The 18,854-nt window shown below is 38.6% G+C and overlaps 1 protein-coding gene across 1 annotated transcript in view; it reads right to left on the reverse strand.

The window, feature by feature from the left end:
• LOC131571517 (transducin-like enhancer protein 4) overlaps positions 1–18,854 on the reverse strand; it is a 98,630-nt gene that overhangs the window by 70,624 nt on the left and 9,152 nt on the right. The window lies entirely within an intron of this gene.

Genomic DNA, 18,854 nt, shown 5'->3' on the forward strand with positions numbered 1-18,854 from the left:
ATCTTTTCTTCTGCTCACTGAACTGCGACCTGCTTTCTGATGAATAACAGACAGACAGCTTTAGGGTGAGGAACAGATTCATCAAAGTAGTATTTTCCAGCTCTGGAAATAAAATAAATAAATAAATGAGTACAAGGGCAACCTGAAAAGAAAAACACAAGGCGGGGGGGCGGGGGGGGGGGGGGGGGGTGAGGTTAGGGGGAAGGAAAGCAAACAGCATACTTGAATTTCATCTGACCACTTGAAATTCTGATTGCATCTAATGAATCTTTCTTAGGACAATATATTCCCAGCCTGTGAATCACATGGTTAATCAGGGCTCTAATCTGCTATCCATCAGCCTATGCCAGCACTGTAAATTCCAATTACATTTATAGGTTATGTGGGTCATGCATTCCCAAACAACTATATTCATGGATATCCCATGTAAACTGGCACGTTTTCTGAAATGCTGTTGTTAGTGTTACTGAATGTTATAATACTATTCAAAGCTTTATGAAAGCTCCTGATAAACAACTGCTAAATTATTGCCTGTGGATACAGCATGACGCTCTGAAATAGCATTAATGGCCCAATAAAAGGGTGACTGCTCATGCCAACATATAAAAAAGATAGCTTTTGCTGCCACAGTTTGTCAAATCTGTTAACAAACACCGACACTTCTATTACTCCTTTCCCTGAACACAAAAGATGCTTGGTTTTGCATAAAAACAAACCAGCATGGAACCAGAAAAGATGAAGAAAATGCAGAAAGGAAAGACTTGTGCTCAAATCGCCTTTTTGCTTATGTAATGCAAGCCTGAATTGTTTGCATCCTTTGGGAGACACCTACAAGACACTGTTTTAAAAATTTTGATCTCTTTTCATCAACACTTACGTGGTATCATTTTAAAAAGAGAAAGATTAAGTATTTATTAACTACAATGTTAACTTTTTTCCTTTTTTCTGCATATGAAGAGATGATAATAAATCACTGTGCCAAAATCTGATCCCAGTAAAATTATGAAGACCCGTATCAGTTAACAGTCCCTTCAGCATTGTTGCAGGGATTCAACACAAGAGCAAAAGATTCTGATTCAGACAGTGAAATCTTTTTGACCTGAAAGTTAAATGGTACTTTATTTCCTAAATACACCCAAAAACCTGACACCTTAAGTTCAGAAGTGCCTATAAAGCGTTCTGAAAAATGTTCAAAAATAAGTCTGTAGATGAGACTATACCTCAGGCCACTTGAGGTGACCCAGTAAAGCTGGTCCTTGGAGCACAACCATGGCTCCACAGCTATCAGCTGCAGGAAAAGAGGAGCATGTGATGGACCATTAGAATCCTAAATCCCTTTCGGGATGGCAACATAATGGTTTAAGTCAATTTACCCTTGCCACACACAGCTAAAATAGGGCATAAGCACTCAGTTAAATATGTTCACATGCCTTAATTAGCATTTTAGCATATGTCCCAATTCTTAGCACTGATGGAGATTAAAAAAGAAGCAAGAGTCATATAAACTCCAGTTATTAAAGTATTCAGAAATGTTCTAATAGATAGAGAGTTCAGAATAAATATGTTGCTCAAAAATATCTATTTGCACTCCCTTTTTCCTGGGAAGAAAAAAAAACCATAAATGATTCTGTGGAAAAAAAGAAAATTGGGATTTTATTTATAGCACATAAACTTTGGGAAAATATTTCCACTATATTTCACAAAGTTCCATGGTTATTACAATTATAAAAAATTGCTGGTAAAAAATTACCACTGGAGGCTCTAGGTTTGTCAGTGGAATGGAAACAAAACTACTATATATGTATTGTTGAAATAAACCAGAATAATAAAACATTATTGGGAAACCCATTTCAGCAGCCAGTAAGAAGAATATATGCAATTACGCTTTCAGAAAAATAATCTGCAACAACTGTTATTTCAGGTTTAATTTGCTCTACACAATGCAGCCTTTGCCAAAAAGATCAATCTAGTTTATTAAGTGCTTACCAAGAACACATGCACACACCCTAAACAAGTATTTCGCAAATTAGTGAGAACAAAAAAACATTATTACACTGTATGAAACATATCATGATTCTGAATAAAGCAAGCAAAAAAGCTAATCTTAGTATTTCACAGAAAATTAACTCTTCATTCATAAAGAAGAATGTGTTTTGTTTTAATCACAGACTTTTGTCAGGAAATGCTTACTCCAGTTCTACAGAACTGGAGGAAATACTACCAGCCTTGAATATAAAATTTCTTTTCAGCCCTAAAGGAATGGTGTTTAGAAACCAAGATACAAAGAGCCTACCCTTGTAGTCAAAGCAAGTGGAGGGAAAAGAACTTCTTACCTTCTGTGGTAAGAAGGACACTAAATAAAAAATATCTTCTTTACCAAGCCAAATTGCTGATGTTTAGGAAAAACAATTTTTGCAATGCACATACAAGCAACCACCACCACCAGCCTGCCAAATAACTACAAGTACCATTCTCCACCTCACTTTCCTACCAACTTTTTTACATCTCATCAAATCTCATAAAGTGATGTAACTTTCCCTTTGCAAGTTAATTCAGTGTTTTTAAAGTAAATTTATTTGTCTATTTTGCAAAAAATACTACAAACAGCAGCATAAGCAATAAACTGGAGTGGAAGACTTCTCAAAATCAGTTTTCTAATGTACATACTACGCTGTGTGAATTGATAAGACACAGCTATTATTTAATGTCTCAAGAATCACACGGAGTTGAACTGAGCACAAAAGGATACATCCTGAATCATTCATGATTAAGACAATTAAAAGCAAGTCAACTAGGGTGACATATAAAAATGCATGAGGCCTGTTGCATGATGAAGTTGATGGTATTTTGTTAAAATCAACTTACATCAGCAAGCAGGGAAACAGAAATGCACAGCCTGGACAATACCAAAGTTCTTCAGTTTCTCAGGCAGCCATGAAGCTGCATCCTGGCCTGCCCTGATAAATGTACCTGCAGAGCATCCAATAAAAGGCTGCAAGTGGAACTTGAAATGACAAAGACTGGCTTCAATTTCCCTTCCTCAAAGGCAGCAGGAAACACTTGCTGAAAAATCAGACAGAAATGAGTGAAAGGACACTGCCACAGGAAATGCTGTTCCCATCAGTAGAGCTCCGAAGTCCTCTTTAAGGTACTATGCTTCACCTACAAGCAATCCTCAGCATTTCACAGCAATACTTTTTTTTTGTGAAGTATCACAGAATCAAGAAATTCAAGGCTGGAAGATACCTGTAAGATCATCAAGTCCAACCCATGTTCTGACAATTCAACTAGATCATGGCAGCAAGTGCCACATCCAGTCTTTTTTTGAACTCTTCGAGGGATGATGACTCCACCACCTCACTGGGTAGATGATTCCAGTACCTGACCACTCTTTCTGTAAAATACTTCCTTCTTAATTCTGACTTGCATCTCCCTTGATGCAGCTTGAGACTGTGTCCTCGTGTTCTATCTGTTGTCGCCCGGAGAAAGAGACCGACCCCCAGCTCACCAAGTATGTCCTCATTACATAGGGATGAGAACTTTCCACCACTCTCTATCAATTTTTAAACAATTAAATAAAATACAGAGAAAAAAAAAATTTTAAACTTACAGACCTATGGCACCACACTAAGGCAGTTTCAGCTTGAAGTTCAGTATTTTGCATCTGTTCCCTAGCTGCAATTAGTTCAGAATTTCCCATTTTAATCTTTCCCATAACTGCTGAAAGACAATAGCACATGCACAATCTTTTACTACTCAATTTCTGCCCTCACACTCTCTTGCCAAAGAGTCTGACCACAGTTCTGCACCTGCTGGAAATGGCACAAGCCAGTCTGAGCCTGTCCTTGCACTATATGCATATATTGGTTTTAGACTCTAGTTTTAATTTAGTTAGGGGAAGAAAAGTCTCCTATGTATTTATTTACATCACACGATTTTTTACACTTTGTTTCACAGGGGTGACAGGAAAACCAGTCAGAAAGGAATACTACAGATTAGTAGTTTTAATGCTACATCATGAAAAGTTAAAGACAAGAAAAGATTGAGAGAGCAAAAACCTGTTCTCCATAGGTCTGTGTTTAACTTGAGATGGTGGCTTTAACTGCTCTGGAAAAATATTAAGGGAGTAAGATTTCATTGAAAAGGTGAAAATATCTAGCATTTTAATCTAAAAGAAACCACACTTTCAAAATTTACATATATTGTGCTCACAAAAGAGAGTTCTGATTTTTAAAAAATAATGTTACCATAAACACTGCAATAATTTTCCCCACTACAAAATGAAACCATCAATGTCCACTTCTGACCCTTGTCAGAAATTCACTTTTGTCTGCAAATACATATAGAGGAAGACTCATAAGTAGCTACAGGTACCTGTTATCTTGCATCCACTCTCTGTATTATGGCTACACTGCTTACTCTGGAGCAGCAGGCTTCAAATGTTGATCACTTAGATACCAACATGCTACCAGAGTCGACAACTGCAAAGACTGTGACAGATACCCAGTTACACCTAAAAAACTTATACTTTACAGTCCTGACACATGCAGAAAACACTGCCACCAGTGGCAACATACAACAGTCTGCAAGGAAAGAAAATTAAGTTTCTCCAGCAAGTATTGTGGTCTTACAGGTTTTAATAAACTACATAAAACTAATCAACAAACTGATAAAAGCGGCAATCAGAAGTCACTCATAAAAACAAGAAATACAATGTGACTGCTGAACTCAAGTTTATTTTCTTCCAAACTCATCTGGAAGCCAGGAAACAGTCCTTCTACATCAGGAACAAGACTACTATTTCTCTTCCACCTTTGGTTTCCTTTGCCTACTTCAGCCCTACAGGCTAGGAAAGGTGGAGCCCATAGTTTGTCTGATTCATTGATAATCACACCTTGATTGTGTTTGCTTCCAGAAAAGAAAATACTAAGAATAAACACTAATCTATTTGGTGGATTTATTAATTCCGTTTACAAGAATTCTGAGTGCTTGGAAACTTTGCTGTGTATTACCTTCAATTATTTGTTTCTTCTTCCCACCCAGCAATTTCTCAATACATCAGAAACAGCAGTCAGTTAGCTCAAAAATTAAAAGATAGAAGGTTTTTATTTAAAGCAAACAAAATTTTAACTCATAGCCATTACCATGAAAATGAGCAATACTCAGATGCAATTTCTTCAGATTAACACAACAGATTTTAGTATTTGAAACAATAGACAAAAATATTGCCCCTTTTAAGCCAATACAGAACAGCACAATTTTAACATCTCTAAAGAGATCAAAAATCAGTGCAGTGGATTCTGTGGCGATTGTATTTTCAAGTTTTGATTTGGAATCCTTATAAAGACAGAAACTCAAATAATGTGTTAGTCTCTCACATTTTAAACCAACTGAAGTATGATAACTGCTAATTCTTTCTCAAGATAAATAAATGATTCATACTCTATCAAATCTCAGTTGCTGGAATAGTGTTCATCCAGGAAGCAGAATACATTTAAGACACCTATCTCCCTTTCTGATCTAAAGAGTTTTTTGTTTGTTAAATCAACACACTACAAGGGGAAGTTTACTAAAATACCATGAATGTATATGTAGGACACATTTCCTTTTACTCCAGATTTAAGTACAAGTTTCAGCTTCAGGCATTGGCTCATGATTTCCTCATGCTTGAGATGGCAATGCCACACACCTACAGAAGTACCAGCTAAAAACTTCCAGTGTCCTGTAGGTCACAGCAGGTTGTCATTAGGAGCTTACACCATGGATGACACAGCCAGTGAGGATCCCAATTCCCTTCCTCTAGAGCATGCTGCCCTAAGGGTACAAGGGATGGTGCCATGGAGCTGGGGAGCTGAGCAGAATAGCCAACAAGCAAAGACTGGACATTCCACACTTGACATATTTCAGTATCATCTCACACTCAGACGATACTGATTGCTATTTGCATTTTTAAAGTAAAAGACTTGCTGCAAGCAGCTCAACAGGAGGGGATTCCTGATACAACAGAATACTGCTTTCTGAAGAGGAACCACCTCTTCAGAAGGTTGTTCCTTCTGAAAAAAGACCATAGTTCCAAAAAGACCGTAGTTCCACATATTTTCTTCTATCAAGAAGAAAATATTGATATGAATTGTCATTGCTCATAATTTCAATCGTCTTTCATCATAACTACCTCTGCTGAAAATAACTATTCTAATTTCAGCATTTCTGCAATTACGATTTCTTGCAATTTTTCCTCCTAAGTGAAGGACAATGAAAGAATAAGTCTTTTAAGCCTTTAACATGTGAATACCTAACAAATGGTAGTTTCACTAGGGAAAAACCTCTAAAATAATCAGGTAGTTTACAATTCTCTTTTCAGCCTTCCTAAGAAAACATATTTGCAAAGCAAATGCTAAGACATTTGTAAGACGTGCATGCTTAATATGTTCACGAAAATTCGCTTGTCCAAGACAGCTGGATACACTAAGTACATCTTGGTGTTCAATTCATTTGAATGGCATTTCCCCAGTAAAACTCCTACCAGAACTGACAGAATCTGAGTCAAGCAACACCTAATGGCATTTATCTTTAAATTACGTCAGCATTATTGGAGTTTTCATACACTTTTCATCTAAAATGGATTTCAACATAAAATAACTTCTTGTAGAAAAGCAAAGTTTAAGGCAATGCCGTAAAAAGCAGAACAGAAGAGGAATAGATCAAGAAGAACTATCTGGTTAGGAAATGCAGATTTCATTCAATGTTTTCCAGTGTGTAACTTCTGTAGGATCACCCTTTGTGGAGAGCTACTATGAACTGCAGTAATTCCAGACAAATACTCAGGACACATCATATGTTAAATGTGCTTTTCATGATACTACACCTATAAACTCTAACAAGAGCATCTAGAACATGGTAAACACATGAAATATAGGGGGTAAATAACTCTCTAAACAGATTAACCATGTGATTAAAGCAGTTCTCCTTAAACATATTCATATTAATAGAGTCATTAGTCAGAAGAATATTCCTTCACAAAGTTGTACCAGTTTCACACCCATGATCCTCTACTATAAATATGTCTGGGCCAGAAACATGGATTACACACTCACCAAATATGATGCACCTAGGCAGAGAAAATGCCTTAATCCATAAAAGTAGCCCTTAATCCAGTTACTCCTTCTTGCACCATCCTTCTATTGGTAACATTTTTGTGGGCATGTGATAAACTAAGCAATGAATTTATCCACATGGAAGCAGAGCCCACTTCCAAATGAAACAATTACATTTTTTCAAATATACACACCATCCCAGGACCACTCTACCATAGGGTTGACCCAAATGCAGGATCACCCCTCACATTACACTGCCGTCTTCTGCCCTCAAAGTGCACAGAAGACTTCAGCCCTCGACACAAAAAATCTCAAAGGTGAGATTTTTCTGAGCACTCCTTTGAGTCAGGAAACAAAAGCACAGTTAAGGGACCATGCAACAGCATTTCTGTCAAGCTGCTCATTTTATTAGAGATACCAGTAGTTCCCTGGGCAAGATAAGGCACCCAGTTCACCTCCTCCACTACACTGCCACCAAGTCACACTGGTATCAATCATATCCTAATCTTTTCACCTCTCAGGTTAGTATCATGACTGGCTAAGCCTGAGGTTTCAACTAGCCTTTAGAGCACCTGTTAGATATCTGGTAAATCAAATCACCAATATCCAACTTCACAGTGAATTCAAAACAATAAATAAATAAATATAAGCTAGTGCAAATTAGGGGCAGACATACCAAGTCAGTACAGGTCAAATGAAGAAATTAAATACTGTGATCAAAAGTGTGAAGAAAAACCCACACTCACAAAACAATGTATTTTTTTTCAGTCATAGCAGACAGAATGAGAGACAGCAAAACCACATTTGCATGCCCTGTCTGCTGTGGATTTAATGGATTTCTGGCTTTTTGACATGGAATAATTCTATGGTTTACCAAAATGCGAGACTCTGGACTTGTTAATTTCACATTTAGCTTGCTAGGTCTGTAATCTTGCCACTCTTTTAATCAAAAAGGTTTCAGGCAAGCATTTACATGAAAAATACTCATTCACATCCTAACATTTTACCCACAAAAATACACAAAGGTTGGATATATTCTGGTTTATAAAAATCTGTTTTGCACAAACTATGATAATTATTCCTTTTTGTAATAGCAGCTTCCCATGACAATTAGAGACTTAGATGTGCTATTCTGTTTGCATTAGAAATTTGCCAGAAATATACAAGAAAGGAAACTTAAAATTACTGAACTACCTACCGATGGTTTGCAAACCTGCTTGTGTAAAATCATTATCTGTTTTTCACAAAAGAAGCAGAAAATGCTGGGAGGAGTAGGATGAAAAATAGGTTTGATGACAAGCAGATAGCTCAGACTGTGCTTCCTTTGTGTGAGCTTCAGTGAAGATGTGAGAATAAGCTGGAAAATGGTATACTTCAATATAAAGTGAAATCAGTTTAAAATTACTGAATTATATATTGAAATAAGTCCATTTTCACTACTATAACACAGCAAGTGTGGGTGAAAGCAAGGGAAAGAGATGTGAGAAAACATGTACTTTTTTATGTCACCAACAAGGGATACAATTACTTTTACCATCACAAGTATAACTTCTGCTCCTGAACATAAAACCGAAATTGCTTTAAACTAGCTACAGAATAACCCAAGGAGCTGGATAAATACTCAGCACAGTCAAAACTTGCCAGCTTCTCAGTTATTAGGACCTGAGCAAGTCTGTTCAAGCACACCTGCATGTACTTCAGTAATACTCTTAAATACCACCCACAGGCACCAAACATCACTTTAACTCTGTACCTGCAAACAAAGTATTCAAAATAGATGCCATTTTTCTGCAGTCTAAAGCAATACAAAATCACTCTCAATATCCACTGCAGAACCTGTGTTATGGTTGTAAATCTCCAGCTCTACTGACTAACCTAGACTGTACACTGAGATTTTATAGTTTTATTAAATTCATAGCTGTTCTGCATCCAAAGTTGACTCCCTTCTGAAGGAGGGTAACCATAACAGGTAGAAGCAAACTGATGTTTAAATACAGAAAGTGACCTGCTTTACCACCTAAATTCCACTGCTCCACCAAAGTGGAAAAGCAGAGCAGTGTTGCAGAGAGAACCAGATATCAAACCTTTATTTTATATTGTATTGAAGAGAGTCCTTAGACTAGTACTTCTTTTCAGAAGTTCAACTTGCATTTATGCTCAAATTACATTTACAGCTTCTCTTGGTAGGGTATTTATATAGTGAGGAGTGATGATTCAGTCAAAGCTGTGATCCTCCCTACTGAATATGAAGCTGGTTTGCCTAATCTTTTGACATCTCTCATTGTCATCACCTTCCTTCCTTTGCAATAAATAAATCAAGAAAGAGCCTTGAGGAATTCATTGTGTAGTGGGCAGGTAAAAATACAATCATGCTTAAAAAGAGATTGGGAAACTATTCGAGAGCTACACCAAGATCATGCCTCAGACTAATTCTGCATAGTTCCACATAGAACCAGCCAGCACAGAAAAGTGTATCAAACTCCCTATTATCCCTAACTTTACAATGTAATTGCTTGTACCAGAGAACCAAAATCCCACTGTGTTGCAACCACTCATGCATAGCTACACATGCATTGTAAAGGTTGCACATGCACACAGGTCACATGAATACTACCACAAAGTAAGAAATTTTGGTTTTCCCAAAAAAAATCCCACCCTGGTAAAAAAGCAGTATTACCCCATTGTCCAAAGGGAGAACAGGGACTGAGAAGATGGACTACCACAGGCTGCCCTACCACTGAAAGGTACATTACTCGAACATGTTAATTGCAGCTGGAACAGAAGGTAGCAGAATTCACATGAGAAACAAAAGGAGGGCAAAACTGTTTGGGAAAGAGCACTCTGCCCCAAGCATACCACCCTATTGGATAAACACAGCCACTTCTAAGTGACTCCCATGCAATAGCATCTCACCTCCTGTTTCTTAACGCTTTGCTCTCCAAACGATCCCCTGTGGTAAGGGCAATGCTTCAGGAAACAATATTACTTCCACTTCCCAGAGACAGAGATCTGAAGCAGTGAAAGCCACAGGTGAAGTCTCCAGAAGATATGTAATGGGATTTTTAAAAATATCTTAACAGACTAGACATGTAATTCTGCAGAATGTTAGCAAGAGACAGATACTCAAGAGGATTTTCTAGAATACCTTAGCACATGGGGGCTTCGACCCTTACTTACAGCTATGTAAATGTAGCTTTGCATCCTAAAAAAACCAGAGCATATACCAGAAAAATCCCAAACTACAGTCTTCAGCCCCTAGTCTCCCCGTTCAGGAATGACACAGTGATGAAGTCATTAAAAGCGTACACGAGTTTCTATCTTCAGTACTGAAGCTACTTTGCTGAGTCTTTGGCTTAAAAATTATCGAGTTCTTTCTCACACAGCTCACAACTCAGTCCTGCAAAAACCTTGTCCCTGCAACTCAGTCCTTCTCCAGCCATGTTCCCCAGACAGCTGAGAATCTCTGCTAGCACTTTATTCAGACATAAAATACAGCAGCAACACATTAAAAAAAAGGAGTGGAGATCAGACAGATTTCTGTGTCGTAGCATAGAGGTTAAAGAGCTTAGTCGGACCAATTTACACATTACTTATATTCTTTCTTTAGTTCTCTTTCCCTGTCTAATAGGTTTCTGTGAAAAGTGGAAATATGCCCAATTCTCCCCTTGGAGAAGGAAAGTCTCTTTTCCAGTCCCTGCTTAGAACCAATGTACATAAAAAAAACACCACAGGGTAAACCATGTAAATAGGTTTTGGGCAGGGACTGTAACCCAGTACAAATCATCCAGCTGACCAGAGTCTTTCCAGGGGGGATAGCACAAACTGCACCTCTCCTCTTTCAGCTTTAGTGGACCATTAAGAATCTCACACAAACCAGAGTGTTTTCTGCTGGGTATATCAGTCATTTTTCTGGGACAGAAGAAAAATGGGTCTTGCTAGTAGACAAAAAAAAAAAAAACATCTGAACTGAGATGAATCAAGAGTCCTGCCTTCTGCAGCTTGTTTAAGAAAAATTCATACTATGCTTCTACTTTGATATAAACATTAGGTACCACTCTGAAAAGTGATTCTGAAACTACTAAGCCAAGGCAATGTGTCCCAACAGCACCAACTTTGGTGACTTCAGGCAATGAGAGAGTTCAGCCACTCCTGCAACATCAACATTCCCCTATGAAGTCCCTCCACGTGTGCCAGATTTCTTTGGTACCATGTTGAGTCACACCACACACATCAAGCATTTATCTGCTCACGTCCTGCAGCCCAGTGGTGCAAAAGTGCCCACATCATTGCTCCCATCTTGCTGCAGAGAGCAGTCGAAGTAGCTTATCCAAGGTCTCACGGGAATCCTTTGACAGCATAGTCTAGAAACTTGCACCAGCTTCCCCCCAAGCCCCAGATCCTGGCAGCTGCATCTCATCCACCTGAGAGCTTTCTGCCTTGCTTTACATTAATACAGAGAGGCATTTCCTCTGTCTACAGATTTTCAGGCCCTCCAGGTCTGTCACAGGCTTGAAAAAAAAACCTCTTGACCCTTAATGCAGTGCATACTTACAACTGCATTTTTCTTTCAAAATGTGTAAACTAAGATTACCCCAGGATTCTTTCACCTACACAAAGAGATGTTAAAAATCAAGGCTTCAGACAAAATATACACCTGAGTTCCAAGCACAAAAATAGAGCTAACAGCAACTAAACAAAGGACAAAAGATAATTCCTACATTCATAAGGCCTCTATGTCCATTTGACTGAAAGAATATCTGAAAAAAATGTTGCAAATGCAAAGAAGCTAGACATTTGTATCTGTAAAGGAAAGTTCCATGTCTTTCCATGGACGAAGGCTCTTTAGGTGTATAATAGCAAGGCTACTAATGTTAGTTTTAGAAGCATCTTGTATACATGCTTGAAAACTCATCCTCAAACAGAAACCTACAACCTCAGAAAGAAAAAAGCAACCACATGTATGGTCGGGGGGCCCTCTTCTTGTACAGTCTTGTGGTGTTGTTCCTCTTTCCATCTCTAAATGCATGATCAAACCTAAGAACAAGAACAATTTTCATCCTTGGTAGATTGTGGTTTTAGAAAAAATGTCAGAAAGAAACCATGCCCCAGAAATTTCTAGGATGTCACAGGCACACAGTGGTAAGACTTTTTGTTATGCTGCCAACAACTGAAACAGGAGGCATTTTTGGTGTCACTAGTCTATAGAGATAAACCAGGGAACTTTGTGGGGGTAAGAAAACTAACTGCCTTGTAGATACCAATGGAAAATATTCTATTTATGTTCTTCGAATTCAAGACACACTATTAGCTTTGTTTTCCACCTCTAGAAAAGACTTAAAGCAGGGAGGTGCAAAGGAAGCAGGGTATCATTTATTAATTAAATTAATTAAACCAAGAGCTTATACACAATTTGCTTTTCAAGAATAAATACCTAAAAAAATAACTCTGATAAAATAAAAAGTCCCTTGACATTTGGATGAAGTTGCCAAGGATAGTTAATACAGCAAATAAGCAGGAAAGCCTCATCAATGCTTGATTTTGCTGTTGTTTTAGATATTGTTTAAGAAGAGACAGAAAGAAAACATACACTTTCCAGCAGAAATTAGGAAGTATTGATAAAAACTGTAAATAATCAACATGTTCAGACTGCAACAGCCTTCTGCAACCAGGACAGAAAAGTCTACTGGTCAAGTTGAGTATAAGAATAGACAAACTATCCTTTGTTATCACACTGAGACAAGCATACAGGGAGTGTTTTCTGCCCAAAGTTTTCCAAACCTTGTGTTATTCAAGACTGTGGATGTGTATTTCAAGAAGCACCTACTTTGTATCTAGTCACATGCTCTACAAAAATACAGAAACCCAACATTAGCGGTGCTGTAGCTGATTCTCTTTTACACATCAGCGGAGTGCCATCTTTCAAAGAGGGCACTAAGAAGGTAGATGGTTCTCATACAGAGTGAAGTATGGCACTGCAGGGAAGTAGGAGATAGAAGAAAACCAATTAAACAGCTTCCTCCAAACATTCCCTTTTCTTTGCCTTCTCCATCAAATGGAAAAGCATAAGTGTTGTGGCCTGGTTTGGTCTTACGCTCTTTTCTTTCCTTCTTCAAATGTTATCACAAAGACCTGACTCTGCTATTTCCAACTTCAGTCTCCAAATACAATTAACAGAATAGCAGACAGGAGGACAGCTCAAGTATCTGTGGTGCTATATCTTCTGGTAACCTCTGGAGCATAAGGACAAAGGCTACTCCAAAACAGTTAAGGTATAAATGGACCTTGTTACACAGTGTACATGGGTTTGCAAGGAGTCCTCTTCCTTCCACAGCAAACACATCTTCATTCAATATTCAGTGATTCTCTAGAATCTCTCATCTAATAATGGATGTTAAGTAACTAAATCTTAGATCATGCCCCATCATGTACATATCACTACCATTCAGTAGAGAGACAGAAATGTCACAAGACTGTTGTAAAGGGCTGTAGAGCTCAAAAACTTGCAGTTGGAGTAACCCCAGCCAGTAATTTGTTACAGGCCTTGAATTAAAAATGGCCTCTTCCCTGGATCTGAGGAAAGCAAGCCCCTGGATAAGCACCAGCAGGTATCTAGAGCAAAAACCAGAACAAATAGCAACATGGACTTTTCTCTGCAGATCCACAGTACTTCACGAAGGACGAGTACTGAACTTTTTCCTCCTGCAGCCACCATAAAAACACAGTGGAAACTCACATCCCTCTGAACCAAAACCACGACACAGTTTGGCTCAGCTGCTGGTCTCAAACACCCGCATGGAGTCCATGCAGCCAGTGGCTTCTTGGCTGTCAAGCAGCAAGACGGTGGCTAGTCCACTTCAAACCCAACACAGGACCTCTCAAGGCAGACAGGTGAAAATACAGCACTAGTTATTTTGTCTCCCTTGCACTTATTAATAAGAAAGTGTAATTGGAAAAAAGCACTGTGTCATCAAAAAGAAGTCGAGAATCATTTCAGGTATGAAGTGTGGCTGAGAACTTCTTATTCACCCCCATAAAAGGGTAGAAAAGGAGAAAAGTGGCTATCCAAGATAAAAACTTTGCTCAAAGATTTCTCTATTTTCCCACTGGTTGTTGCAGTGTGTTCTGTTAGTTTATTTAATTACTCCCCTATTTTCTGTATCACTCCCCCATTTTCTGTAATGGTTCTGCCCTCACGAGTTCTTCCCGCCATGGTATTGTCTGTCATTTGGTTACCTTGGTTACTCCCACCACAGTTTATGTCAATCCTCTCTGTTATATAATTTCCCCTCCCCTGTGTTTCCTTATATGTGAATTTGTTCTCCTCCCTGGGCCCAGTCAATCACTCCCCACTCCTCCTAGTTTGCCAGAATCTTCTGTGCTTAGGGAGACTTGATTGGCTGTGGCTCTGGGGCCCCTCCTTTACATTGTTTCTATTGGGTTTTCTCTCATGCCTGTAATCCTAAGTCCACTCCCTTGCTTTCCCCTATTGGGTCCTTTGTAATCCTCTCCCTGAATTCCTCCCCCCTTTATAATCCTTCTGCACCCTTTGTTTAAGATCACTCACTGGCAGACACGTTAGATTCAACATCTGGGTGTCTGTCACTCCCTGGCTGTCACGTTGGGTTCTATAATAAATCTGACAAGTCCCCAGTGAGTGTCCGGACTCTTTACTCTCGTCGGCCAGCAGCAATTCCGTCCGCTGTGAGCACAGCCCGAAGCCTTCTGACACCGAGGGGTGCTCACACATTTGCAGCTGGGTGTCGGCCAGCCTCCTGCTAGCCGGACACCCGACCTTAAGATCACACCATGCTGCAATTGGTTTTTAAAAGTAACATTTGAATGGCATGATATATAGGAGAAATTGGTTTACCACCACATATAAATTACTGAGAAAGAGAGATTAATCAGATATCCAAATGTTATAATCTGGAACTCCCATTGTCTATCTCATTATAAGGAATGTGCAAAAATGAAGATCCACCTCTCCTGCCAAGAAGCAGAGAGACTTGAGAAAGCATTTTGATTACACTTTTTCTTTCTCTTCCTTAACCCCCAGCTAAAAGCTCACTCAAATTTGCCTTATGAATAATTTTAAGTAATACTGTCAAGTTAACATGGTAAATGAGAGCTTCAGCCATGGAGCAACTGTCAGTAACATCCTGTAAGCCTAACTTTGCCAGGTCTGAGGTCTGTGCACCATCAAACAAGCATTCTACCACCCTCTACAAGGATCTCACCACTGTGCCAGTTCAGCAGGTCCTCCCTCATCCACAACTGAGTCTGTTGCTGTAACCCCATGGGCACTCCTGCGTTCTGAGGAAACCAATTGCCTTGAGGACACAAAAGACCCAAGCTATACCTTTTTGCTGTTGTTCCTGGTATTAAAATGGTCAGTGTTAAATTTCAAAAGCATTTACTGTCACTGCCAATATGTACCACCATATTTTATTAAGCATTTGCAGAGAAGCATGTATTGGCCTTGTTCTGACTTGTTGGTAAAGGGTTCAAAGTCAGAAAAGACAAGGGGCTAAGATCCCCTTTGCTCTCCGAAGCACCCTTTTGCTGCAGTGTATGTGCACCAAGGGCTGCAGCTGTAATTGAAACACAGGTGATGTCAGCAGCAGATCCATCCTGCCCTCTCTGTAGTGCTCCTCCTTCACTGGCTACTCAGTCCTAGGACAATCACTTCTTCCTGGGGTAAGCATGAACAGGGTCAGAGCAGGTTCTAAAGAGCCAAACCACATCCATAAGCAGACAGAGTAACACAAAAGAGGTTTCCTGTACTTTAGATACAGAGCAGCATTTTTAAAAATTAAATGCTATCTGTAATCATACAGAACATGCACACACTTAAGTAATACAATACCAAACAAAATCTAGCAGCAGTCCCTAGTGTTATGCAGATTCTTTTTAACATGAAGGGGACAAACTTTTACTTCTGCTCAATTGTGAGGTGTTCTGCCAAGGTTTTTTAAGCAAACACGAGAAAAAAGAAAAGCACATGTTCTTACTGCCAAATGTTTCACATCCCAAACTAACAGTGAAAAGTTTTTCTTCTTTGAAGAATTAAAATCTCATGCAGCAAATGTCAAAAACCTCTGTCTGTGTGTGATTCTGTAGAGAAGCTATTTAAATAGACCAAAAGAGAGGCCAACTTAGAAGATCACCACTCAAAACTATGTTCTCCACTTCCTTCTAACACATGAAGAACTGTCACTACCCTATCTCTGCCACCTTACAACACAAAAAACTTAACAAGAAGTTCCAGAAAGATTCTTTCTATATTTTCAGTTTGGTACTACTTTTCTTTAGAAGAGTACATCTCACACATTTTCTGAGAGCAGGAAATTACAACAAAAAATTGTCAGCTGTATCTCATACTTAGCTCCATTGGCTTTATCCTGAATCTTGGTATGTTTTCTTCTTACTTGCAAAACAAACCAACTATGGAAGAAAGAAGCGAGAAATCTAAGAAGCACGAGACATTAACAGTTTGGCAGCTTAAAAGGAGAATGGAAGTAAAATGAACTCTAAACTTATGTTTATCTTATTATTAATCTTCAGCCAATCTCATGATATTCCAGTAATGTCATGATTTAACATTTGGAGTTGGCAATACAGCATACCATACAACTACATAACCATAAAGAGACCAATTCAAGTTTAGTATGGGGACTATAACTTTGATTTGCCTGACATTTGCATATTTAAGTATCTTAGCCATAACACCACAGTGTTCAATACCAGAGCATTATGCACCTGTCTGAGGCTAAGGAAGACAATTTTTATGTCAAAATCCTATCCATACAGGCAAGAAATCACTATTAGAGTTCTATTTGTTATTTGTTACATATTTCAGTTATATTTAAAAACTATTCTTTAAACAAAAGGAATATGGACACCTGCTTTTGACATTATGCCCAAAACCATTTCTACTACACTGAACTACAGAGGTTGTGCCACTACTAAGACAAACAGTTATCAGGGGAAAAATTCAGAGAAGTACTTAAGAATAGAGTGGTCTGGAAGAGGAAGAGATCTTTAAGTTCATCTAGTTCCACTCCCCCTGACATAGGCAGAGACATGTTCCACTAGATACCACTGGAACTGTAAAACTATTACTTTGAAGCAAGACAAAACTTGTAAGAATACAGATAAAAAGAAAGACAAACAGGTATTCTTAAAACCAATTAATATTTTTGCATTTTTAAACAAAGATTTATTTTTAACTTGAACATTCAATTCTGACACGGAACAGCATTTCTTAAATGTAGATAGGTTTGGCTTCCAAATACATTTTTGTCACCTCCTGGCTAATGCAAGCATCAGTTTATATAGCCCGTGTTTCACATTATCATCTTTGTTCTGCTCCTACTGAACCTTGTGGCTGAACAGGTTTTCTGAAAGTCAGTGACAGATGTACACAGTCTGCAGACCACAAAGGTAACTTTTTTAACAATTTTAATTGCACTGTACACAAACAGACCCACATTTTTGATAAGCCAAATTCTCTATTACATTCATAAACAGTACACTACAATTATCCATAAAAGAAAAATATAAAAAGTAAGACCAAATTGACAATTCTGAATTCTCTATGTCTGAGAGCCTCGATGCTAAAATTTTTTCATCAGTTTTAATTCACCAAGTCTTTGGTATTCAATGTGATTGACTGGTGTAAGCAGGCCCTTCACATTTTGTAACATAAATCAAAATCAGAATCTTAAGGAGCTTACAATGGCAATTATTTCACATGCCTGAATCCTTATGTTTGAAGTTATTTCCTTGACTGAGACAAGCAGCCAAACATTTTTAAACCAGCTTTACAATCAGCTCTGCAGTCTTAATTCTACTTTCCTAATGTCTGTTTTGTGCAATGAAAGAGCTCCTCTAGGAAAACTGGTAATGAGATCAGCAAGTGTATAACTAAAACCTGCACCACAATGCACATACACAATGGGGCAGGATCAAGTTTACACAAATGCTGTAAAGCCTGGGACACCCAGCAAAGCAATACTTCTCTCTGAAACCTATCTGCTAATTAATGTTTTTTTCCTGTGCTGAATGACCTCAGCACTTGTTTTTTGCCCCTAGAAGGACAGCAAATCTCACCGCACAAAATGGTGCAAAAGCTATATACAAAATGGTGACGTAGCTTCCCTCGCTTGGAGGACAGCAAGTCCTGATTGTTCCGAAGGAGCCTTATGCCTGTGTCATATTTCCAGCCACACTGGACAACCCAAAGAGCAGTGGGGCCAGGCAGGAGGGGAGCTTCTCACTGCAAAGGTACACATCACCTTTCTTCTTCCCTCTGCCTTCCCTCTCCTCTACCACTGCCCCATAGGAGCTGGGGGTTCTTACTGGAACACTCTCCCTTTTTTTTTTTAATTAAAGGAACAGCAGGTTGCTTTCATAAAAAAAAATTTAAAATGCAAGTAATTTTTATAAGGGAAACTTTTAGGTGACCATAACCACAGGGGCACCACTGGCTTCCTCTGTAATTGCAAGTCGGCCCATAAACCAATACAGTCAGTGAGGCAGCATCATAGCAATTAGTATCTTTCAAAGACAGAAAAATGCTTTTATGTTTAAGCACTGTAGAGCACAGCCTTTTGCCAGTAAAAACAGAGCATATGTCTTAATTTAAACATTTGCTCAGCATGTTTTGTGCTACTTCCTGTGTCTTAAGCATCTGTCTGAATTTGCCTAAACAAGTGGGAGAAAACGACACTTTGCTGATAAACAGCAAAAACTGTATGA

This window comes from Ammospiza caudacuta, chromosome Z (genome assembly GCF_027887145.1).
Source record: "Ammospiza caudacuta isolate bAmmCau1 chromosome Z, bAmmCau1.pri, whole genome shotgun sequence".
Taxonomy (NCBI): Eukaryota; Metazoa; Chordata; class Aves; order Passeriformes; family Passerellidae; genus Ammospiza; species Ammospiza caudacuta.